Consider the following 27,694-nt stretch of genomic DNA (forward strand, 5'->3'; position numbering starts at 1 on the left):
TCGGGTGTTTTACGTGTATTGAGGCTGGAGGTGAGGTGGCAGGTTAACAACTGGTATTTCAACAAGTATTTAATGATAAAAAAAAAAACTACAAATATTTTTAAAATTCCATGTAGAATTAAGTTAATGTTATTAAAAATAAATCCTCATTTAAAAAGTACTCCCCCACACACCCTTAGCCTAAAATTTGCCTGTCTTACACGGGATTTTTCATAAAGCAAATTCACAATATCATAACAAGTTTAGATTATTTTATGTTCCTTAATAAAAGAAAGAGCCTCCTTAATCTTGGTTAATAATTAAATAGACAGCTCTCTGGCCAGGGCCCTAAGGAGTGATTGGGCAGTGTTAACAAGTTATAGAAAGTTAAGACAGGTTGTGTCTCTTGCTCCGTGTAGTCTGCTCTCTGGCTTATTTTGCCTTTGATCCACAGGGTTCAGCAGTACTTACAAAATGAACTCTGGACAACTAACAGGTTCAGGAAACATCAGTCATATGAGAATTCAGAGAGTCAGGTAACTCTATGAAAGAGTTTATAGCATGAATCCGTCTTAGAGTGGGTGTCCCTGCAATAGCTATGGGAAGATGGAGTGCAGGTAGCAAGGGAAGCTCAGGTCTCACCATTTACCTTGGGTTGAGGGGTTCCTAGCAAAGAAACCACAGGAGAAAGGAACTTGCTGCAGCATCAGATGAAGACAGACCCATTGACTTCAAGGATCGACAACACTCAAAACCAACAGTTAAAACCAACGCTGACTCAAAGATGGTAGCTCGTGCGTGAAAGAAGACGCAGCGTTAAGTTGCACAGCAAGTAACAAGGGTAGGACAAACTGCCCTGGTCACAGCTGTGGGGCTGGAGGAAGAGAAGGAGGAGAAGAGGCCAGGACTCAAGAATTTACACTGAATAATGCCTGGCTGCCTGGTGAATGAAACTGGGAAGCCAAAGGCATTCATTACATTTTCTCAAAGAAAGCTAAATGTATTCTTCTTCTAGAACAAATCAAATCTAAATAACAATGGAGGAAGGGAAGTTCAATGCTCGCCCCACTTGCTGGGGTTATGAGAGATAATAACTGGCAAGTTGCTGGGACACAGTTATAGGCCTAACACCCAGTAAGGTAGATGGACTCAGGCTTTGGTAGTGGTGCCCAGACATTTCGTGAGAAACTATTTTTATTTCAATTGAAGACAGAACACAAAAGGTTGGAGTCAAAAGGATTCTTACAGATCACCGTCTACCACTCTCATTTTGCCAAAAAAAAAAAAAAAAAAAAAAAAAATACCAGAGCGAAGCTCAAGAAGAAATGACTACTTACGGTTTACAAAGCTACCCATGGTCAGAACTGTTTACAGGGCACGATTTTTGCCCATTGCTTTTAGGGTAATTATTATTGCTGAGCAGGAAAAAGGCATTTCAGTCCTTACTGCATTTACATCTTTCCTTCATTCAATAAACATCTATTGAATAATAAGTACTAGGCATTAGACTAGAGCCTGGTAGACTTCCCTGGAAAACCTCAGAAAATGAATGTGGCAGATAATGTTATCAACTTTGACAACAGGCAACACACTGAGGTCAATCAACTAAAATTGCAGACCACCGAGTACAAACTGTCAGGTTAGGAGGAACCGTGATATAAAAACTGGACAGGATCATGCAAGTATAATGAGATACCAAAAGAACCAATGGTTGAGAAAAACAGAAGTAGGTGAAGGACGAAAAAGGGAAAAGAGTGGCAAATACAAGTTGCGTTTGAGTAAAACTTCTGGGATTTTTGCAACACAGAACAAAACACAGGTTAAATCACCACAGCTTGCAAACAGTCCTCTGTGGGTCACTCTTTCTCTATCTCAACTCAAATTAAGGGGAAAAAAAATCAGATCAGTAAAAAAAGTGTGCATTTCTCTGCCCAAACTGTCTTTAGAAGTCAAGAATAGCTGACAATTTTCATCTAATATAGAATATTGCATTAATATGATGTAGTTTTCCTGGGAGAAAAAACTTAGCTAGCAAACATCACTCAGCTATTTCAGGATGTCTAGACTTATCTGGGTTTAAGAAAAGGTATGAGTGACCATTGGAAAACTAAGAGAAATAAAAATAGCTGCTGCAAAGGATAAAACTAAGAAAAAAGGTTCATCAGGATTACTGTTAAAAAATGGTGTTATAGGCAACTTGCAAAATTCTTTAAACAAAAATTTAATGATTCTAAAGACCTATACAGTAGACACAGAACAAGAACACACTCAGCTAGAGGGAGGATAAATGTAACAAAGTTCTGTAGGAATCCATCTGCCACTGTCCTATAGATTTTGCAGTTGGACATACCCTTTGACCCAGCAGTTCAACCCTGAACACGTATCCTAGAGAAATAATATATGCATAAAGAGGCATGAACAGGACTCTCAAGCCTTTTTCCTCTGCAGCTTTATCTCTCATAACACAAAAACTGGAAACAATTTAAATAGCCATCAAAAGAAAGTGGATAAATAAATTGCAGACAATGAAAATACAACTGTGATCATAAATGACTCAAACATACTGAGCGGCAACATAGGTGTTGCAAAAGAAAACATACAGCATTATTAGTTGTATAAAATTCAGAAACAAGTAAAACAATGTAGGATATACATAAAACTATAAAGAAAAACTATAAAACTATAAAAAAAAAAAGGAAGTAATGAACTGAACATCCAGGGTTGTGGTGGTGGTTAAAGAGAGGTGATGGAATGTGGACCAGGCATAGCTCTGTTTCCTAAGTTAGTGGCAGGTACTCAGTTAATGTTAGTCTCCGTATCCTATTCACATATTATAAATATTCTTTGTATATACAGCATTTTCTAAATACTATGGGTTTACTTTTCTTTTTAAAAAGTTCTCGGAAATCACACTATATTTAACAACCTATTTTAAAGCTACTTTTTAAGTATCTGCAAGTAACAAGTACCTAGCATGCACTCAGGACTTTATAAAATTATCTCTTAACTCACACAAAAACTCTTTGAGGTAAATATTTTCATATTTAGTGTACATAGGAAGAAACGGAGATTCAGTTTTGTCATGTAGATTGTCCAACATTACACAGTTAACAGAGGTGGGATTCAAACCATATCCAACTTCCGGTGTGTCTGTAGGTAGGATCACCCAAAATACAACAGCACAAATAAACTTCCAAAACAAACACAAAACTGACATGTTACACTGCAGTTTACTTTATGAATTCATCTTAGCATTTATAATCCATCCCTAGATCATATTTTAATAGTTTGTATTAATTTTGTGTCATAGTATATCATTATTACTTCATAATCACAATTTACCCTTACAAATCTATAAATTCTAAAACCAGCAACAGATACCTAGTATGTTTATGGAAAGTCTCAATTTGGCTGTACTTCTTTTCATACCTTGAATTTCTCTAAGACTGGGAATTTAAGGAAAGTTAGCTGTTGTAAGCTGAAACTCAGCACTCTCATTTCACTGCCTTCCCATCAGGGACTCACTCACAGGCAAGCAAACAGGCTTGCCAAGCCCCACAGAAATTACTCACTTCCACCCTCTTTTTCCTCATATTTCTTCCAATAATACTTCAAAACCTAATTTTAAACTCACGCAGGAAACCCGATTAATACCACCTGGTTTTCTCTACTCTATTAACTCTGGGCCTCTTCAGCAAACATACAACACAACTCATTTATATAATTATTTTGTCAGCTTATTTCTTGTTTTCATTGGCATGTGTCCAAGCCTGCAAGACCCACTGAGAAGTGTTTACAAGTTTATTTCTTCTGAGCTATGCCCTAACTCATTCTTCTTCACCGAAAGCACCACCAACTGTGCTCTGTAAACAGTAGTCACTTAATAAATGCTGATTGACTTACTACAGTGGAACAATTCGCCTCTGGTAATTCTCAATATCCCAGTGAATCCTCCACATCTACAAACATGCTGGAGATGAAACCAGGTACTGCTAGAGGCTTGGGGTCTTCCTGAGGGTGCCTGGGACAAGAAAAACACAGAGAGACCAAAGACAGTCAGGAGAAACACAGAGAAGGGGAACATGGAAATAAACAGATGATAGCATAGAGAGAGAAGAGCCAAAGAGTCAGGAGTTATAGAGAGATTAAGCAGCCAGAGACACTCAGAGACAGGGAGGAGGTCAGCAATCTGAACCTGGGTTTTGGGTCAGAAACCACATTTCTGGTATCATTTACTCCAAGAAGAGATGCCTTCATGGTGCTCAATGTATGATATAATCAACCACTTCGAAGTTATTTCTAAGGTTTTTCTGAGCTTGTATCTTTATTACAATTCATCTTTACATGGTAGCATCTTTGGAGATACATACACACAGAAACAAACACAATTCTCAAAACAACATAGCTGTAAATAAGGAAATATTTTTCCAATTCTTCAAATTAGAAAATGGTAGCTCAGAGATGTAATGTGACTTTTCCAAGGTTACAAGCAAAACCCAGTGCTTTTTCTGATATCCTATGTTCTCTACTAGAAATGAATCATATATAAATCCAAACTATTTTTATAAAATAAAATTCAAACTGCACATTCAAGATAAGATGTTCTATCTTTTCAGACAATGAACTTCTCGGGTTCAATAGGATACTTGACTTCAGAGCTTAAATTATTTAAAAAAATCTATCAGAGAAAAATAAATCAGAATGAAAATATAGCAGAATAATGGAAACGTTCAAACAGAAATGAAATTATGTTAATAGGCACTTAACAAAATTTTAACATTTAAAAAAGGAGCTAGAGTTAGTTCATTGCTTTTACAACTATAATTTCAAAGTTTTAATGATTCAACACATTTCAGTTGAAAGATCAAAAGCGCCAAATTTCAATGAGTTCTTAGATCTAAACGCTAGTAGTAAACCTTGTTCTTTAACAATGTCTCATCTAAAGTCTACACTACAATTCTATTTCAGGGTACCACATATAGTAGAAATGACTTAATGCACTGCTCTTTGTAAGCTACAGTATTTTCTCTTGAGGGATAATGATACTCTTCTAAATAATCATGCCCTTTTGGAAGCAATCAATTGTAATCAATTTTCTGTAATTGCCAGAAAAGCTCCTTTTATACAAGTAAAATAAGCATGTTATTGGATTTCACAGCAAGACAAGATAATAAGAATACAAAGAAATTTCTATTCAATTGTGCATCATACATTTTTTCAAGTTCAACAATTTTTTAAATTGTTAAATCAGGCCCAAAGTATAGTACTGCTCTGCCCTCTAGTGACTGGCTAGGTTTTGCTAACTACATGTTTTTATTTATTTTTCATATTGCTTTTTGAATAATACTTAAGATATTTTAAACAATATATATGACAGCGCTTTTTCATATTTCAATAGTGATCAAAACATACTTTGTCAATTTTAAAACATGGCTTGTGGTAAGAACACAAGGCAGGAAAGATACACAATTTCTTTTCATAGGGATGGTACACCTAAGTACTACAAATAAAAAAGTTAATATCATCTATTCCAATCTTGATTCATATTTTTATGCAATTTTTTTAGAAAGGCCCAAGAATTCTGCTCAGTTTCTTTGTTAAAAACTTTACAAATTTCACAGCTATAAATCCCAAATTGGCTGCTTCTATTATTTTGGACACTGAGATATCAAGGCAAATGGTACTATATATAACACGCACAGATGAACAATTTGTTAATTACAAGAGAGCAAAGGTATGCCTAATACAAAGCTATACTGAACATCATTTACCTTTAATTGTTCAAGTGGCACTTGAGGATTTTCCTGAACCTCAGAGTCATCGTTAAGAAACTGACTGTCACTTTGTATGCAGAAACATTAATCAAGGATGCCAGTTAAGGCATAGTTATTACACAAAGAGTCCCTGTAGTATTTTGACAAAGGAAACTTCTTTCCCTCTTAGTATCTCTTGCCATAATCCTCTTGTAAGGAACCAATGCACTTCTAGAAAAGCATTTCCGCATTCACTAATCCCAAGCATACTACTTCTGTGTCTACACACATTAAAAAAAAATTAATTTGTACACCTCAATATAAAAGGATACCCGAACATGTAGGGATAATCCACAGGCAGTATGGTGGTGTGGTTAGGAGCACAAACCCTGCAGCCAGAGTTCCAGAGTCTGAATTCCAGCTCTGCCCCTTATCAGCAGTGTGGCCTTTGGCAGATTATTTCTCTGTGTTTCAAGTTTCCTCAGGTACAAAGCGGGAATGAAAAGAGACACCTACCAATAGTCTTGTTTTTTACCTTGGTAGGTATTTGGATTACACAGGTACGTATATGCATTTATCAAAACTCAGAGAATGTCTAAGATTTGAGCATTTCACTGAATGTAAATTTTACATCAAAAGAAAAAAATTGCACATAAACACTGAGCTAGAGTAGATAATACACAGGCTTAAGTATTTAGGGGATTTGTAGAGATGTCTTTATTTTTCAATGCATCAAGAATAAGTTGAATTGATGATAGATACACAGGTTATAGATATGTAATAAAGTAAGTATAGTAAAATGTTAATGGCCGAATATAGGTGGTGAGTATATGAGTGTAATGCTATAGGTTTGAAAGTTATAAAGTAAAATGTTGGGGGAGGGAATACATCTATCTTTCATATAATTGATGTGAAGATTAAATAAATACAAGAATTAAATATACAGAAGAGTGCCTGAAAATCAACAGTGGAGAATTGTAATACATTTAAGCAAATGAAAGTGATCTATTCTTCCCTAGTTGGAGGGAAAAGATAAGAAAGTAATGAGGCATTGGGCTCCCAAACTGGGGTGAGTAGTCGCTGTAAAGGGTGTTAAAGCTCTAATCTCAAATACATCATTAAACTGCATGGACCATGTAGAGAACCTGGTCTTTGAAAGTCAGAAAGAGCTGATTTGCATCCTGGCTCTGCTTTTAATTAGCCAAGAAGCTCAGACAATTTGTTTCAGTGTTCTGGGCCTCAGTTCTCTCAGATATGAAATGAGAATAACAACACCTACATCTAAGGGTCATTGGGAAGATTAGGAAAGAACACACACACATACACATAGAAAGAAATTAGCACATAAAATGTAAATAATAACAATTGCAGGTTTTATCATGACAATCATTATTACTACTTACAGTGAGTCTTTTACATCCTTACCACTATTCTCTGCAGATGGAAACAAAAGTGGCTATGGATCTGATTCTAACCTAGAAATTTCATATGCAGGTGGCCCTACTACTCCAAAGAGCTTTCTATAGGATATTTTCTAAAACAGTAGGTCTTTTTAAAAGCACCACTGTACTGAGTGTAAAAGAAGAACTGGCAATGACAGGGAATTCATTTATCATCCCTATATAATGCCAATTAGAATAAATGTAAGCCCCATTGGTGAGACATTTAGGAAGCATGTTTGCTGATGATATTTTAAAGAAAGTCACACTTCAGTGCATTTGAGGAAATGATATTAGCACCTGGATAAGATCTGATTTGAAAGAGTCTTAGGTAACACATTTTTTAAAAACAATATTAACACTGCATTTATAGAAGAGGAGTTCTGTGCTCCCAGAAGAGGCTTTGTAAGTCATTCTAGACTACTCTATGAAGACAGTGGCTCAACAGATAGTTTCAGCTAAAAACAATCAAGAAAGTGGGAATTAAAGTGGGAATACTGGAAACATTTATGCAACCTGGCCTTTGCCTTGATTACTCCACAAAAACTGCTTCTCCAAATGCAAATCAAAACCACAACGAGATATCCCCTCACATCTGTCAGAATGGATATCACCAGAAAGGTCCTGGAGGAAAGGGAATCCTGTTACACTGTGAGTACGAGTGCAAATAGGTACAGCCACCACAGAAAACAGTATTAGAGTTCCTCAAAAAATGAAAAATACAACTACAATATGATCCAGCAATTCCACTCCTGGGTATATATCCAAAGAAAATGAAAATACCAATTCGAAAACAAACCTGAACCCCAATGTTACAGCAGCATTATTTGCAACAGCCAAGATATAAAAGCAACCTATAACTGGAAAATTGTGCTCTACACTGGAATTTGACACAACATTGTAAAGTGATTATAAATCAATAAAAAATTTAAAAAAAAAGCAACCTAAGTGTCCATCAACAGATGAATGGACAAAGCATATGTAGTGTATATATACAAAGAAATATTAGCCATAAAAAAGAATGAAAGCCTGCCATTAGTAACAACATGGGTGGACCCAGTAGAGGGTATTATGCTTAGTGAAATAAGTCAGACAGAGAAAGATAAATACTGTATGTTATCATTTATGTGTGAAATCTAAACAATAAAACTAACTAATATAACAAAACAGAAACATAGTTACGGATACAGAGAACTGGTGGTTATCAGCAGGGAGAGGGGAGGTGGGAGGGGCAAGGTTAGAGGATTAAGAGGTACAAACTACTACGTATAAAATAAATAAGCTATAAGGATATATTGTACAGCACAGGGAACATAGCCAATGTTTAAAGATAAATTTAAATGGAGTACAATCTACGAAAATATTGAATCACTATGTTGTACACCTAAAACTAATACAATATTGTAAATCAACTAAACTTCAATAAAATTATTTAATTATTTTTAAAACTGTTTTCTCCAAAGGACCCCAGATCACCTAAGACAAACACATTTTTTAAGCATTTAAATGTCTCTGTTTTTCAACACTTTTGTTGAAAACTCCATCTTCCTTAGCATTATACTCTAACTGCTTTTCCCACCACAGATTTGATTGTTTTTCTTTCCTTTGGACTTCTTTTAGCAAGTAGGTGTCTTCAAAGGTTCTGTCTTTGCCGTATTTTCTGCTTTCATCAATTTTCTAAGTTTCAGCTCCGTCTCTCTCTGTTAAGCTATACCTATCTTCAGCTGGAATCTCTTCCAAATTCATTAGCAAATTTATAAACACATCCTATATATAACCACACAGATATTCTCTCTGCATTTCAAATCCAGTCCATTCCAAACTTCACCTTCCTCTCCCACAAATCAGTTTCTACTACTATCTCTCTGCTTCTGGTAGTAGTATTATCTAAACATCCACACTTAAAAAGTTATCTCTGACTTCCTTTTCAAAGCCTCCCAACTGCTTCCTTTCCTCTCCAGGATTCCTTCTACAACACAAATTTAATCTACTGCTAAACTTTATACATTAGTAGTTTGGTTCAAATGACAAGACAGGATTTGTATTTTTTAATAAACATAGTGAAAGCTACATGTACAATAACTAAAAACACACAGACATACATAGGATAAACAACAGTAGGCATTAAGCATTTGAGAAAATCTTCATTGAAAGAATGCTTTAAAGTGAGTATTATTTTTTACCCTGCAAATTGGGAAAAGACTTATGTGATTTGGTGAGTTGGATAATTGCAATCCAAAATACTTTAAGACAGATCCAGACAAGTTATAACCTTCATAATGTCTCCCATAATGGTCCTGCTTATAACTGTCAAACCCTATCAAGAACAAAGCCCCTCCAAACTAAACTTTCCAATGCCTACTTCTTTTTCCTTCCAATCCATCCCCACTTATATTGTCTGCTCAAAATTTTTCAGTGGTTTATTTTCCTTAAAGGAAAAAAAAAAAAAAGTAAACTCACCGACATTGAAGATTCTTTTAATTTCCACCAAAATTTCCCATTTACCCTTACAGACATCCCATCCAAATGGCAAAAGCGGTCTACAGGCATACCTTGAAGATACTGTGTTTGGATCCAGTGCAACTTGAATGCAGTGAGTATCATCACAATAAAGCAAGGCACACAAATTTTTCGGTTTCTCAGTGCATATAAAAGCATGTCTATACTAAACTGTAGTGTATCACAACTATGTAACAGCATTATGCCTTAAAAATGTACATAACTTGATTAAAAAATACTTCATTGCTAGAAAATGCTAACCATCATCTGAGCCTTCAGCAAGTCATAATCTTTTTGCAATAGTAACATCAATGATGACTGATCCCAGATCATTATGATGAATACAGTAACAATGGAAAAGTCTGAAATATTGCGAGAATTACCATAATGTGATAAAGGACACAAAGCAAGCAAACGGTGTTTGAAAAAAACAATGCTGACAGACTTGCTCAACACACAGTTGTCACAAACCTTCAATTTGTTAAAAAAAACAAACAAACAAACAAACAAAAAAAACACGTATCTGCAAAGCTCAATAAAATGAGGTATGGCTGTATTCACCTTCTCCAGACTTCTGTATTTCCTCCACTGTGTAGTCTTCCCTGTTATTTCTACATGGGATTTTACGTCTTCCTCAAAATTTTAATGAGGTTTATTTATCTTTTTCTGCCTAATTAGTTTGCCTTCTATTATCATATTGTGACTGTGAAAGTGTCTAACACATTGCACGTAATACTTCAAGTAAATATTTATCAGATAAAAAGAGCAGCAGAAGGTATATTACTGTGTATTCAAATAAAATATTTTTCCAGAGAGATTACTATAGGCAGTTAAGGTACTAAAAAGGAATACAAGAGCTAGAGAAAGAGAGCAAACCCTCTTCATTCTTATAGGTGGACCAGAAAGGTTTAGAATTTCAATATATGCTAATAAGTGAAAAACTATATAACTGAAGTCTATAAAATCCATAGTTGTTATGATTAGAAAGTTCACATATTTGACTAGGAAAAGGCAAAATTGCTATAAAAAGACCACAAACACATTAGATAACATACACAGAACAGCTTTTAAAAGGAAACAGTATTTTCATAGATGGTCCTACTAAACTATCTTCAAAACCAGTTTAGATACATGAATCATACAGATACTCAAAATTAATAAATAAAAGTTACTAGGGACAAAAGACGAAGTTGTACTGGTTCATGCTCATGTGCATAAAAATTATTAGAAATAAAAATACTTTCTTCTCTTGGATCAATTAATTTAGAAATGCTAACCTACTGACCTAAACTGAAGGAAAATTTTGCTTTTCTAGTGTATGGATAAACTAGCAGAGTAAGGGCATGAGTTCACAGCTGTTTAAAATTTTTTTAATTTTTTATAGTTATCAGGTTGAGATAATCAATTTATAAAAATAGCTTTCATAGTTCAAAATTCATTAAGAATTCATAATGCCATAATACAGCTCCTTGTTTTGTTAAAATAATTAGTCTTTGAAAAAAACTGTGTAGATTATAAAAAATTACTATTATGCTTAAATAATTTACTTGTTGTTTAGGGTGACAATTTTGTTAATACTCATGGTATGAGGTGATAATATTCCTGAAATAAGTATAATCCACTGAACAACATATGACTTATCTCTTAATACTTTCACATATTTTAGCTTTGATTTCACTTTAATAAAACTGCAAAATTAATCTGGGCAAGTATAATTAAACTCAAACTTCTATTACTTATGGTCATGTAGAAAATATTTTAAGATATCTAACAATAAAAAGAATAAATGTTGTTCTTCCCTAATTATTTAAAGCAAGTCTATCCTGTATTCAATAAAGACTTCAACATAATAAAGACATTTCCCTTGTAAAAAGAGACATGCTTGAAATTTCAAGGAACAGTTAAAGCAGTTTAAAAAAAAAGTCAAATGCTACTTTTGACCTACTATCCATTTTGACAATGAAACACATATTCTTAGCAATGCTGCCATGTGCTGGATTGGCAGTGTACCCTCCGGCACTTTTTAGCCTCATAAGAACCTCATGTGGTCATTATTCACCCCATTTCCAGATGAAGTTAAGTAACTTTCCCCACAGCCCAATCACTAAGCAATTGAGATAGATTTAGTCCTGTCTTGGATCCATCTAACTTCACAGCCTACATTTCTAAGATCAAGTTATAGCTGAAAAAAGTGATCCATTTAAAGCTGTCTTCCATAAGGAAAACTTAAAGTTTCTGCCTATCCATATTAATCTCCAAGAAGCAATAGTGAGCATTATGCAGTTGATAATCTGGAGGCAAGAATAAGAATGTTTGTAAGCATTAGGAAGTAAAAGTTCTAAAATATTTTTTCACAGGCACACTATAAACTCTAATGTATGGAATATTTTATTATAATAGAAATAATCATTTTTTAAAATTCTATGATTTTGATGACTAAGTAAAAATTCATAAAAAGAGATGTAACTGAGACACCTTAACCATCAACAAGATATACTGTAATAGCCTCATTAGAAAGATTCTTTGTTTAATATATTTTCATTGAAGTATAGTCAGTTTGCAATGCTGTATCAATTTCTGGTGTACAGCACAATGCTTCAGTCATACACAAACATACATATATTCGTTTTCATATTCTTTTTCACCATAAGTTACTACAAGATATTGAATATAATTCTCTGTGCTATACAGTATGACCCTGTTGTTTATCTATTTCATATATATTAGTATCTGCAAATCTTGAACTTCCTCCCAGCAACCAAAGTTTGTTTTCTATGTCTGTGAATCTGTTTCTGTTTTGTAAATAAGTCCATTTGTCTTTTTTTTTTTTAGATTCCACATATAAGTCATATCATATGGTATTTTTCTTTCTTCTTCTGGCTTACTTCACTTAGAATGACAATCTCCAGGTCCATCCATGTTGCTACAAATGGCATTATTTTATTATTTTTAATAGCTGAGTAGTATTCCATTGTATATATATACCACAGCTTCTTTATCCAGTCATCTGTCAATGGACATTTAGGTAGAAAGATTTATCTTATGTTCTCTAAAAAGTGAAACTCTCTGTGAAAAATAAAGAAAGGCAACGCCTATCATTTTAACAGGAACAACTAAACTTTCAAACCTGAAAACTTTATCATTCCTCTAAGTGTTCACTTCACCAAATGAACTGAAAGATGAGCTGTATGCTTCATCAAATGGCAGGACAAAACAACTGCGACAGCAAGAGGTTTGGTATTTAAAAAGGGGATTGATAGTGGCTACTGATTTCAAACTTTTCTCTATTATCTCTTGATGTAATATAAGACACCTATTTGATGAATTGGCAACTCTAACAATGCTGAAAACATGGTAGGTTTTCAAAAACTATATTAAGAACATGGCTCAGAGTTTCAATTCGTGTCCATCTGGGTGGTCGCTGTATGGATTGATGGGCATACACTACTCTGCATGTAGATACACCTCACACTTCATAGATTTCACTCTAATCTTGTCATCAGTGTGGCATAACTGAGAATGCTTTGGACAGTGTTCACCATATAAATGGTATCTTTTTATAATTTAAGCCTTGTTTAGAAGCCAGTTCCTCTCTGTCTAGCTGGCTCTCTCAAGAAACTTGTACACTGTAAGTGTCTATGGAACTTAACCCCTAAAAACACTACCGGAAGTGGATTATTTCTGCCACAAAGAGATTCTTGGTAATGAATAGACTTACAGTAAATATTAAGGAAACACTGAAATAATTACATAACTCGTCTGTGTTTTAAGAACCATGGCAGAGGCATAACAACTGAAAATTAAGCAGTTTATACAAAGTCTACAAAACCAAAACACAGTGTTCGTCTTCACCTTCATAGATCAATTTGAATATAGAAATATCAAAAACAAAACAAAACAAAAAAAACAACCACCCCCTCAAGAATAAAACACCTAAAAGTGGACTTTAGTCAACCTTTCTGTTATATATTAACTGAATCCAAGTACCATATAGCATCCCTTTAGGCCCAGCCTGAACCAACTTGCCTACCTTAAATCTCAGAACCTTCACATGTCCTCCACTCAGAGTGCCACTGATGGGCTGTTACGGAAGTACTTGGCAGAACACTTACAATTCTTAATAAACCACTGCTGACTCAGTGTACACTGTAAATAGCCAACAGTTACCCAGAAATTTTTTGCTGCTATTTTAAGTTGTTATACTCACTAGCATTTATTGATTATAGAACTAACTGCAACTTAAAGGCACAGAAAGACTTTTATTTTTGAGGAGCACTCCTCTCTCCCTGAACTCAGTCTGAGAAAAAATAATCTCCAGGTAGACAGGGAATGCATATTAACATCAATGTCAATGGAATACATGATTAATGAAATGTGAACTCCTGTATTACTAATTCACCAAATGTTTACCAATGAGCAAGTTCCACATGCCAGACACTGTTTCTAGGTTTGGGCAAAACAGCCATCAACAAAATAAACTCGCTAGTGTAAATTTAAGTCTCTTAGCTTCTTGAAGAGGTTATATGAAAAAACCACACATATACACTCACATACATTTACACTTATATGTGTATGTACAGAATATCCAGTAAATGCAGTGCATATTTTATGCACATATTTTCCATACATTAAAATGCATGGAAATTCTGAGAGAAATGTTAAGAGAAATTTCACCTTATTAGATCGATTTAGTTTCCTAGAAAAAACACATTTCTCTGCAACAGAGATCAGAGGAAATACGGACTTCAGTATAAAATACTTAGTTTATCCATCACCTTTCAAAGTAGTATTAATGAATGAAGTGGTTATGTCTGAATTTATTTATGCTGTCTTTAACTGGTAAATTTAATAATCAGTAGACTGATCCTATTGTTTAGAAGAAATATATTGCCAAAATGTATTATATATAAGGCTTGAGTTTGAGTCATTCTGTAAATAACTTAACAGGGAAATTGAAATAAAAAGTAGATAAAAGAGTTAAAATACCTTTCAACCAATTAAACTGTCATCCACAAAACAAATTAGTGCTCAACAGCTTATCTTTTGGCCTATAAACACACAAGGTGAGAAAATAAATATTACAAATCAATTTAAAATTTTTATACAAAGGTTTAAGTCTCAAAGGTTTGTTTCCTCTTGAGTGTATTTTCTATTTTAGATAGGCATCAACTCACCAGAAACTGAAATCATTCTAGTGACATAGAACACACATTGAAAAAAAAAATTTCAAGATAAAACTAAGAGTTAAGTTGAGCCTCCACAAATACTACTTACCCATCACTAATACCAAATACCCATCAACTGACTTAACAGAAAAAGCATCCTATTGTATAGCAGAAAGAAGTACTATATAGATGTTCAAAGAATTGCACTTAGACTATTACTTGAGAAATCCAAACAACGATTACCTAACTTAAGAGCTGGTATCAGAGGAAAGAAGGAAAAGGAAGAGGAAATAAAAAGGGGATAACAATTAAAAAGAAGAACGCAGGAAGATAAGCAGGTAGATGTATCATATTTAGGATACCTTGGCTTCTGCTCGCTTTACTTCAAATGCACAGTCTTTTCTGTTTCCCAAAATCTTAAGAGTATGCCATTTCCCTGTTGTATTCACAACTAATTCACAAAGTAAAAGAATACAGCCTTGAAAAACGTGAATTGGCTTAATTATAGTAAGCAGAAACAGACATAACTTGAAAGAATAATTATCTGATTCCTCAACCTAATTTTCAAACACCTTCTATTCGGGAATAACAGTGAATACACCTGAAAAATCAGTTTTTACAATGATATAACTCCTCCATCATACAAAACACTCTGATTTTCAAGTTCTTAGATTTGATCCCTTCCCTTGAAAGATACTCTTTTTCATGTACAGAGACTTCAAGGTGGAAGAAATATGAATTTGGTAATCTGAAATGTCTCCCACCTCAAAGACCAAAGATGTTTTTAGAAACTTAGATGACTACAATAAACTAGTTTTCTTGTTTAGAGATTAAATAACATGGAAAGTTGTGTTGTTTTTGTTTTTAACTTTCACTTCACTCTTTGGCACAGAAAACCAATTACTTCTGAGTTGGTTGCTCTCAAATTCATACGATGAAGCCTCAAAGCCCAATGTGACTGTATTTGGAGATAGACCCTGGAAGTAGGTAAAAGTTAAGTAAGGTCATTAGGGTGGGGCTATTATCTGAAAGAACTGGTGTCCTTATAAGAGGAAGAGATCAGAGCATGCTTTCTCCACACACGCATGGAGAAAAGGTCATCTAAGGACACTGCAAGGAGGCGACTGTCTACAAGCCAGGAAGAGAAACCTCACCAGAAACAGAATTTGTCAGCACCTTGACTGTGAACTTTTAGCCTCCAGAACTCTGTGAAAAAAATATCTTCTTTAAGTCACTCATCTGTGGTATTTTGTTATGGCAGCCCAAGCATACCATATAACCTCTAGAAGAGAGAAGCTTCTATTTTTGAGATAGTTTTACTCTACTAATAATCCTGCCCAATAATAGGTAACTGATAGCTGTTACAAAGGTGATTCATTTACAAAGAGAAGCATTTGGAACAATTTGAAGAATAAGTCACCCTAAAATGATTTATTATATGCTATTCTAAATTAAATTAAATTATCATTTAGAAATAGCATAAAACTTTGAAGCATAAGAGATATCATTCTGCTGTGCCTGATTCTGGGTGTGAGGGCACAATATCAATACAGAAAAAATCTAAATTTCAGCCTCACTAGAAAACTGTAGAATAAAAACTTCGATGTAGAATTGCTGATTATTTTGAAATCAAATAATATTTGCTCTACATGGTGAAGAAAGTTTCAGTGGCACTATCTCTTGTACCTTGTGCCTCGAGATTACATAGAATTTGATTTCCTTAATGCTGACACCTCATTAATATTTAAAGTCAAGGCCATAGATCCACATTGGCTATCACTCTGTCCTTAGGACTTTTTCACAGTGGCAAGAAGTGAATTACTGAATCACAGGTGGCTAATATTTCTACCAGATTCACCCTTTCAGTGATAAAGATAAAGCTACTTTTAATTTTTAATAAAAGTACAGAAGAATACATAGGTTCTTACCCATTAGGGACAATTTTTTAAAACTCTTATAGGTGTGTGTGTGTTTAAATATAAATATATTGAAACACATTTTAGACATACACATACTGTCAGATGTCTATTAAAGGTATTTTATAATGCATTCAAGATTCTTGAAGTTTGATCATTTTTTTACTTTCTTAACTACCATTTCTTGAGTGTGTCCCATGTGACAGGCATTGTATCAGGCACTTAACATAATTACCTCATTTAATTATCACAATTCCACAAGGTAGAGCTCATTATCCAATATTAAGATGAGAAAAGAAAATTTCAGAGGTTAAATAATCACCCAAATTCTTTCAGTATAAAAGTGTTAGAACTAGGATTAATGCCTAAGTTTCTCTAAATCCAGAGATGTCTAAGAATATTCTTTTCCCCCAATCTCAGGGAACTATAAACTGTCAAACAAAGCATTGTTTATATACTCCTGGATATTTATATCATCCTAATCCACACAGGCCTGGTAGCAATGTTTTATAAAACCCATGGGATTAATCAAATCAACACTGTCTGAGTAGTTCATTGTGCCATTTTTCAGAAAGCTTAGGAGACAACAATACAATCACTGAATAGGGAATATGACCACAGGTGAAGTAACTCATGGGCTATGACTGTTAACCTTGCTACAGGGTCTGTCTGCATTCTTTCTTTCTAGAATGATTCTTGAAATTGATCTTAAGTAGAAGTATTTGGTTACCATTAAATGGTAAAATTATTATATTACTACCGGAAAAAGCAAAGTACCCATTTTCTCATGCTCTTTCTCTATCAAATTAGAGAGTATCTGTTGAGGCTCTGTAACCTATGATACATCAGTAAGGAGTCAGTATGAGTATCGTTATTTCCCTTCTCTAACTCTATGCAAATTGCAGCGGGTCCCGCCTACACTAATTTTCATTCACTTTAAAACAACTTATAAAACAATAATGTAAGCCTAATATACACTATATATCCACCTACTGTATGGTGAAAAAAGTGATAACGTCGAGCTGTATCAATTCCTCACTCCTTAAAATCTGTCACAGATAGGGTATCATAGCTCACAGTGTTCCATGTAACAACAAGAGGATTCACAGGCAAATAATTTTACATGTTAAATAAACAGATTCATTTACTACAGGACTTCTTGGAAACTTAATATACTAGGTGCATTCTGTCTGTCTAGAAGAGCCCTAGATAGGATTATGCAGATACAGTACTTAAAATATGCACTGTACCTCATCTCTCTTAAAAGGCCACTCCTAACTATGGGGTGGCCATGGGATGTGTTTTAGCCAATGAAATATGACAGGTAGTGATCTGTGCCACCTCCAAGCAGCAGTTTTAAGAGCCCAGATTCCACCATCATTCCTGTCTCCTTCTGCCACAAGTCTTGTGCATCCCAGAGACGCTGTCCTTCAGCTTTGGTCCAGGAAAGAAGAGGACATGGAGCAGAGTGGCAGCAGACTCATCAGGACTACAGGAACATGAGAGAGAAACTTTCACTGCTATAAACCACTAAGATTTGGGGGCTTTTTGGATAATAAAATGTAAGTTTGTCTAAACTGACTAATGCAGCATGTTTCCAAGATTTTTAAACCCTGGCATCACTCTGCCAGGTAATACCTTCCATGATTTGTTTCCTAAATTACTCCTGATTTTGTATGGCATATTTTCTGTTAGTCACTACTGCATTTAAGATGAATACATATGTATGCAAAGAAATAAACAGTCTCAGGTTTTCTTAAATTTTACCAGCAATTGGATTTTCAGTCAATTTCTGCCTATATTCAATAAAAATATTTTACTGAAATAATCTGATTAACATTCAGAAATCACAGATTGGATGGCTACTTAAGTCAAGACTGCCATACAAGTGCTAATTAATGATTTGGTTTTCTGAATAGGTAATATAAAAGGTCCTGGTTCACTTATGTATGTATTCACGTTTAACAAATTCAAAATACTGCCACAAATTTAATTTTCTTTAAATTTCACTATACTCAACTCCCTTTACGATTAGTAATCGAGAACATATTTGAAATTTCAGTATCGATATTCAAATATTCTATAGTCTAGCCTGCTGACCCAGTAAAACCATAAGCTGTATCCTAACTGGCATTCTTAAATTCAGAATTTGTATTTCTAACTTAACTGTGCCTTAAAGGATAGCACAGAAAGGAAGAAATAAACTAAATTCTAATTTTTGTTTCAATATCCTATTAAACACACTTTCAAGCTAAATCGCATTTATTTTTACAGTGTGTCAATCCTAGACCATAACATTCAGAAGAATGGTTAGAAGTCTTATATTTACATTTGGCTGTACCACAAAAGCAACATTCAGTTATATGCTTACTAAAACAAAAAGGTAGACACAGATATTCTAGGCAGGCGTAAGCTATCAAAAATACTTATGAACAGAAATGATTTAAGATTAATTTTCAATGAATCTAACAACTGAAGAGTAACTTAATGTCCTGAAAAATACAAATAAACAATATTTACTCTTTCTGTTCATTTTCATTTACATCAAATTCCTTGGTCTTACAAATCACCAGTTCACCATAAAGTGTTCAGTAACGCAATCATGTTTTTACATGTGTATTTAAGTAGAGTTTAATTAATCTTAAAATATTCCTAAAAAGGCAGTTAAGAGGAAAGTATTTTAATGAAACTGTGAGTTTCATAGTTTGATATAATGTGCCACATATATATATTTTTAAATCTCAACTTCTTCCTCATTGTATATTTTCATACTCAAAATAGTTTAATGATACTGCTAAACATGCTTCTATTTTATTTTTAATAGTTTTTTAAAAACCTCCATGTTTTGATATTGATTCATTTTTTTTCAATTAAAGCTAAAGGCAGTTTTTAAAAAAACTTTGGGCAACAGACCAGTGTAGTACCTATTTAGGTAAGTATCCTCTAGGTATTCAGGACTTTAATAAATTAACTTCACCAAACAGCCCATTACTATGGAGAAACAAGCCAGAGATTTTTGAAATAGTTATTTCCTTAAACTTCATGATTTTAAAAGAGAATTTAACTTACTTGATGATTGAGATTAAAATGTCATACTTCAAAAATACTAATAAAATTGATGGAAAAAATACACAATTATCACACTTCCCTGATCAAAACGGAAGGTGAATCCATCAGATGGGGAAAAGCTGAGACCAGATCTGATGACACACAACTCTTGACTGCTTCACTCTTGCTTCCAGGTAACTAAGTGAGATGCACCCCCAGTGAAGCTCTTACCGGTCAAGTCAAGACTTTCCATTGTGATTTCAATGGAACATCAGAACTTCCAGCTTCGGTGATGCAGCAGGATTCTGTGAAGGACCACAGCAAAGTGGTTAAAATGGTGAGCCAGGAAGCCCTTTCAAACAAAGCTGATACTTATTCTCCTTTAGCAAAATAATCCCTAGATAAGGTGAATTAACAGCCAAACAATCAAAACTAGGCAAATTATTAAATATCCCTCTAACTAACACTATTTAGAAAAAAAGACCTAAAGTGTTTATTGTCAACTTTAATTTAACAGAAAAAGTCACTAAAATTACTCAACGAGAACTCTGAGATTAAAGTTACAGAGACAAAGGATTACGGGCAATCGTTTCTCAGCTTTTTGACTATAAAGTGTGGAGTTACAGGAGAATCCTCCAGAAAAACATGACATTAAATTGACACCCTGATGAAATCCAAGTTATCTGAAATGACTAGTCCAAGCCAACCAGTGATTCTGTGGTTCAGATGTTAGTATCTTAGTCTATGTGCTGTCAAAGCGAGCACCAGATGTTAGTATCTTATATTTTATTCTTTAAGTGTTTTAAAGATAATGAGTGAAGCCAAGATTTTTTTTAAGTGGGGAATGGTGGGGGGAACACAATAGAGAAAAGCTGTTTCCTAAAAATTACTTTCTAACTACATGGGATGAACTAAATATAAAAGGATCAAAATCAGCAAAAGAGTATACAAATTAAATGAACATTATACATTAATACTGTCAATATATATCCAAACTGTACCATTTTTAAGAATTAAGTTATTTCCATTTCTGTGTGAGACATGTTCACTTAGTTTCTTGGGTGCTTCAGCGGTAATTCTAATTTCACTCTCAACTAAGAGAGACAATTTCCTGTGCCTCTGCAGATTATGACAATATATTTCTTTACAATCAGTAGGTTATAACACACTCTAGAAATCGGATATCACTTACTGTCTTACAGCTTTATCAATACTGTTAGTCATTTTATGACTTGGCTAAAGTTTTTCCTAATTAGCCACCATGATTTGGAAGAATTAAATATCAAAAATGTGTAATGATTCATCTGAGTAATCCTAATTAGACTTAGATGATTCAGTTGTCACCCAGTGCTACTGAAAAAAAAAGCTGAAAAGAATGAGTAAAATATTAAACGGTCTCCTGTGGCTTCACACAAGATACTACTCATTCATCCACATTTTTTAAAACAAAGGTATGGATAAAAGAATAAATCCAGATCTTTGAAGCAAACTACAAGGGACATTTATGAATACTTCCAAATTAAATGCCTGTTTTTTACCAAGGAAGCATACAATTTCAAAAACTGATTAAATGGTATAAAAGTCTATCCTGAATTATCATGAAATAGGCAACTAAAATTATTATAAAAATACTGTTTTAAGAAAATTACATACACCATCTCATATTTTTATTTCCATACATTTTCTTCATATAAACCCATAAAAACCAGTAGAGAGAAGAACCATTAAAATAAACACTGTAAAATAAACAGATAAAAATCATGAATATCTATAAATAACTATCAAGTGAATAAATTGGCATAAGCTAAAAAAAATAAATATAATCAGTACTGCCAAAATTGGGAGTAAAGGGTCCATCATTAATTTTGACAGTGTGGGTTTCATTCTTATTTTGGTTTAGAGATTTGCTAACTTTGTAGCTTAAGAAGTGAGTGCATGCTATCTGAAATAAAATACGCTAATACATCCTATATACAGAAGTTCTTTTAGGAGCTCAAAATTAAATTCTCACTAATCCTAAGGAATCCTTTATAGATCTGTCTGTTTCTACAATCAGATACATACCTAAAAATGGACCATATCTATGCCTTATTTTGACTGTTGTTCAATAATTTATCACCTGTGCTCTCCTATTTATGGATAAAGTGGTCAGGGAGAGGAAGGACATTGACTGTGCTGTGGCTAATATGGGTTTTAAAACTCAGGATAACAAAGAAATCGTGTTGGACTTAACTGACTAGGAGGGAGAAGCCAGGGAATCAAACACAGAGCAGAGGTCAATTTTGAGGCTGAAGATCTTGCCAGAGACAGACTCCCTTTGAGCTCTCTGACAGCCCAACTTAAAGACTCCAGATTTTATCTGGCTATTACAAACGCCCACATGGGTAGCTTCAGAAAAGCAGTTTCAGCATAAGCTGTTCTGCATTTAAGTTACAAGTGCTTCACAGAGTGTTTTGATTTGATGGAAATGGGTGGCTGTGTGAAGTGTCAGAAGGACAGGTGGGCAAGAAGGGGAAATGTCTAAAGGGTGAACACAACCCTGCAGAATGGTGATTTGAATATGCCCTTAGACCAAAGCCAGGACAGATCTCCCAAGGAGCCACCCCATGCCTGTCTGTGTCCTCTGGGTTCCACTATGGCTTCCTCTTAACCCTCACTCTCACCCATACAGGGCCTCGGATTCCTGACTCCCCATGACTTAGCTCCCACTGCCTCATTAAGAACCTGCGGCTTTTTGTTTTCCAAAGCTCATTTCCCACCATGACACTGCCTCCCACAGGATGCACACCTAGCCAGCACTGATCTGGCACAGCTCAGCATTCTCTCTTAAGAAACTCCATCAATGTGGGTGAGAGAGCTAACTATTAAATATCTATTATTTACCTTTTACCACAAATAGGGGCATTTGACTTGGCATCTGAAAAACCCATCTTAAAGATGTGGCCTAAGCAATCACTGAAATATTCCAAAGCAACTGGCTTTCTGGCAGTTTACAGACAGCCCCTTGGGGTCCTATGTTTTGAAAGCTTATTGTACTAAAAAAGGTAAGGTGTCACTTCTTACAATGAGGCAGGCTCCCTCGTTAGTGGTAATGTCCAGTATAACATTCAAAGCCACATCGTGGCAAAATCCCCTTCTATGCCAACAATGTGTGTTTTGCACCCTGATGGCACCACAACCTAGTCAGTGCAGAAGGGACTCCAGGCAACCATGCTGCCCACTTACACAGAAGAATATTTAATCCCCATGAATGACTGCTTTTCTGATGTTTTCATCAATTCTCTGGGTAATAGATTAAGCTTTAACTAACTCATTTTCATACATAACCCTAATTCAATCAAGCTCAATAAAAGTCATTCTGGATTGCAATTATTTGCTAAGGAACGACTGCATTCAAATGAAAAAGAAAAACTTGCTGGGTATGATACAATGCACGGCACAGATGCCTCCCCATTTCCGCAGCCAGAAACAACAACAAAAAGAGCCAAGCTGCTAGAAAAGGAAATAGATTTCTTCCTCATCTTCCTGAAAATAGAATACTCATGTTTTCACACCTGAACAAAACAAAATGGAGAACCCAAGAAAGCAAATTTTAAAATTATTATTTTCAATTACGTTTATGATTTGAGAGAGGCTGCATTTCTAATCTGAGAATCAGCACGACCTCTAAGAGCCAAAACAAGTCCAGGTTACAAATAACAGTGTTAACATCTACTCTTTCACTAAATTTGACACTGGCCTCCTTCATTTTCCCAACAATATGTATTCCAATTTCACTTTATAAAGCAGGTGCTCTTCAGAGATTTTTCCTGTCTTAAAAAGCTACTTCTTTAAATAGATATAATTCTTATATTTCCCTTAATTCACTCTTTTATAGACTACATGTTTACAAATAAAACTTAAATGCAAACTCCAAGCTCGCTCTTCTATGTAAATGTATCATGTTTGTAGGGAAAAAAAAATCCTCATTGATTTAACTAAAGCCTTCCCTTTACTGTGTGTGCATAAGGTCCTCCACCCACCCCGCTGTACTCAATATTCTTTTCATCTCCTCCATAGTAGCACCAGGCACACTACAAAATAACATAGTGCTGAAGATGCATACCAGCTGTGATGCAGTTTTGGCCAATGAATTCCACACCTCAGGTCACTGGTACACTAGAGGTCAAAGGATTTTTTTTTTCTAGAAATGATAAGTTCCAGTTAAACTATTTGCTGAAATAAATTATCTTCATGTAGACAAAGATAAATGAATGCAGGAAGATACATATGCTTTTTAACAAAAGACTTGTCTTTATCCATACTTCACATTGTCACTGTCTTTATTTTATGATAGTAACAGTAAAAAGTATGGATAAAGATAACACTTTTGTTAGAGATCACATACCCTGCCTGTCTTTATAGCTGAAGCTTAAACCGCAGCTATTTCACAGGCATTTTTGGCCAGGCACCAATCTTTAACAGAAACTACAAGTGTCAGCTATACTGCGAACAGATATTTCTCAAAAGAAAATGCAAATCTGAAGTATCTCTTTATCACCTTCCCACTCCCTACCCTTGCATTTCCTCATGACCCACAGCCTTTCAGTTAAGAAACCTTAAACATAGTCTTAAAGGCCAAACAACAGTTCTCTAGATACTAACAGTAAACCAAAGTAACAACAAGTCATTACAGATTTGTCCATCTGTTTGGAATTTCCAGAAAGGTGTCAGAAAACACCAGCAGGCAGAGATAGAAAACTTGAGCATTCATTGTTAGACATGGACCTCTTAAAATAGGAAGACAAAAGATTTGAAAATCCTTTCTCCTTCAGTACTCAATACCAACCAATTACAAATTAAGCTTTAATAACTACGTACCACCTATATGCCAATAGCACAGAGATGCAAATGGTATAATCTTTTACAGTCTGAGAAATTATTAATGACCTACTATGTATTAACACGGCAAAAGGTATTATAAGAGTTGTTTCCTGCTCCTGGGCATATATCCAGAAGGGACCCTACTTCAGGATGACACCTGCACCCCAATGTTCATAGCAGCACTATTTACAATAGCCAAGACATGGAAGCAGCCTAAGTGCCCATCAACAGATGACTGGATAAAGAAGGTGTGGTATATTTATACAATGGAATACTACTCAGCCATAAAAATCAACAACATAATGCCTTTGCAGCAACATGGATGCTCCTGGAGAATGTCATTCTAAATGAAGTAAGCCAAGAGAAAGAAAAATATCATATGAGATCGCTCATATGTGGAATCTTAAAAAAATATATAAATACAAAACACAAATAGACTCACAGACATAGAATATAAACTTGTGGTTGCCAAGGGGGTGGGGGGGTGGGAAGGGATAGACGGGATTTCAAAATTGTAGAATAGATAAACAGGATTATACTGTATAGCACAGGGAAATATATACAAGATCTTATGGTAGCTCACAGAGAAAAAAATGTGACAATGAATATATATATGTTCATGTATAAGTGAAAAATTGTGCTCTACACTGGAATTTGACACAACATTGTAAAATAATTGTAATTCAATAAAAAAAATGTTAAAAAAAAGAGTTGTTTTCTGGAAGCTGATAACTAGTTGGGTAATTGCACACACACACACACACACACACACACACACACACACAGTTACATAATAGTAGGGAGAAATGCATATCAAAATGGTAAGCAAAGAACTCCAAAAAAGTTATACTGCACAAGGGAATTTTTTATGCAGATGAATAAAGCTGGATACTAAAGCACCAGCTGCAAGTTGGGATACAGGGAGAGAAGATGGAGAAGGGCATTCATTACAGGCACAGGCAAAGGCTGAGCCCAAGATCAATGCTGGGGAGAAGTACACTGGGAAGGGACAAGAGGCAGATTTGGTGGAAGTCCAGAGTTCGTATCAGAAAGTGGAACATGAAATGTAGGCAAATGAGAAGTAATGCAATCTGCTTTTTTATCCCCCTCTCCCCGTAGTCTCATAAACAGCACAGTTAGTAGCATGGTGTTCTGCAAAGCATACTGACCTTAGGGCCAAACCCATGTCCTCCATTTACTTACTACTATGCAACTGTAGGCCAATTCCTGAGATTCTCTGAGCCCCCAATTCCTTATCTGCAAATCAGGATAACAATCCCTACACCTCTAAAGGTTTCCTTAAATTATTAGAAGACATTATAAATACAAAGGGCCTGGCATTCAGGAAGTGCTCAATAAATGTTAATATCTCAAGAGAGTTAAAACTAAGTGGTAGAAGAGCATTTAATAAAGTTACAGTGTGAACGCGCTGAAGTTTGCCTTAAATATTCTCAGTATTGGGATGCTAAGTGACTTGCTAGTTTTTCAAAAGGTGGATTTTGTTTTAATTTAGGTAGCTTTAACATATATTTAATTCTGACACTCTAAACAACCACTTTTTACTCCTACCAATTTCGGCCTACATTAGCTGATTTAATAAAATGGACATTTTATTATAATGTTCATTTGCTCTAAAACTGTTGTTGCAGGGACCATAGTGGAACTGCGAATTTCTGCAGTTTCCATAAGTAGAGCTGGAAAATAAGCAGGCATTAGTCCAGTTAGATGGCTTGGCAGGGAGGCCCTGAATGCCTCTTTTATACTCTTGTGAACTATATAAATGTGCCTTTGACCTTCTCAGGCAGGGGAAATTGCACATTTAAGGCAGAAGGAGTTTCACTTCCAGAAAAAGAGTATAAAAACATGCCTGCCAGCAGCTATATGAGGAACACTGACAGGGAACCCCCAGGTACTTTGAGAAGATTCATTAGCTCTATCAGGCCACTAAGCTGGAAAATATATGGTTAAGACAATCCAAACCCTGTGGGATATCCCACCTTTGCATTACTGTAAGTTACCCCAAGAAAAACCATGGCTTACACACATAAGGAATTAGCCAGTATCTTTAGGGAGAGGTTCTGTGAATGAAACCCACTGGAGGAACCTCAGAGCTGCCTTGCCTTTTAAGGTAAAAAAGGATTCCTTTGATCAGCAATAATTCACAATATACAGAAAATCACACTCTTACTTTAACAAGTTAGTCCGAAGTCATTTGATAAAAAAAGGAAGTCAGTTGTTAGCAATTCACATAATTTTAAATGGAAAAATTCTGTTCTGAGAAGCAAGGGTCACTAGTCTTTCCCTTTTTTCCTTTATTAATTAATTAAATTGCACAAAGACAACTTAAATATAAACATGTAATTTAAAAAGCACATCTCTATTAAAATTTATATTGTATTATTAAAAAAACAAATTTTAAAAACTATTGTCTGCAAAGAGTCCCTGTCCCTTTCAGATGTGCCTAATGTATATCTAGCAAATAGCTTTGTTGCAGAAAGGCTCTTGCTCCAGATTATGCTAATTGCAAGAACATTCCTGATATGAAGACACAAAGGAGTCTGCTCAAAAACGATCCATGATGAATGTCAATACACTCCCTTTTGAAGTTATTTACTCACAAAGCAGTTATTCCTAGACAAATAATACTATATAGTAGTTAGCTATTTTAAACCAGAAAGAGCCAAGAAACTTCCCTGAGGGGAACAGGGAAGTCCAAATACATTTCCACAGCTGAAACCAAGACAGACCCAAAAAGGCTAAGTAACTGGACAAAAGGCATTCAGCTGGTTTGTGGCTAGGCTGGGACAACACCCCATGACTCCACACTGTAGCATTTGATGTTAGTCCCTACCAGACATTCCATTCAGTCATGGACTCACAGAATGCTGGCGGCAGTCAGAGGCCACTCAGTTCAACCCCTTCGACCACACAGCAAGCTAGAGGCAGAGCCAGGCCAGAACCCAGGGTTCCTGCTCTGGGTCAGTGCACTTGGCCCTATAGCACACTGCTCTTCTGGACTATCGTCAATCAGT

At 35.0% G+C, this 27,694-nt stretch overlaps 1 protein-coding gene across 12 annotated transcripts in view; it reads right to left on the reverse strand.

Moving 5' to 3' along the window:
* Window positions 1-27,694, reverse strand: part of BBX (BBX high mobility group box domain containing) — a 254,842-nt gene that overhangs the window by 129,857 nt on the left and 97,291 nt on the right. For 8 of the 12 annotated variants that reach the window (XM_072965768.1, XM_072965763.1, XM_072965729.1 and 5 more), the window contains one exon: window positions 20,031-20,104. The exons of 1 other annotated variant lie outside the window; for it this stretch is intronic. The gene's annotated coding sequence lies outside the window, so the exon portion shown is untranslated. 3 more of the 12 variants (XM_072965742.1, XM_072965762.1, XM_072965732.1) reach the window with 3 other exon arrangements.

The sequence above is a fragment of the Vicugna pacos genome, chromosome 1 (genome assembly GCF_048564905.1).
Source record: "Vicugna pacos chromosome 1, VicPac4, whole genome shotgun sequence".
In the NCBI taxonomy this organism is placed as follows: Eukaryota; Metazoa; Chordata; class Mammalia; order Artiodactyla; family Camelidae; genus Vicugna; species Vicugna pacos.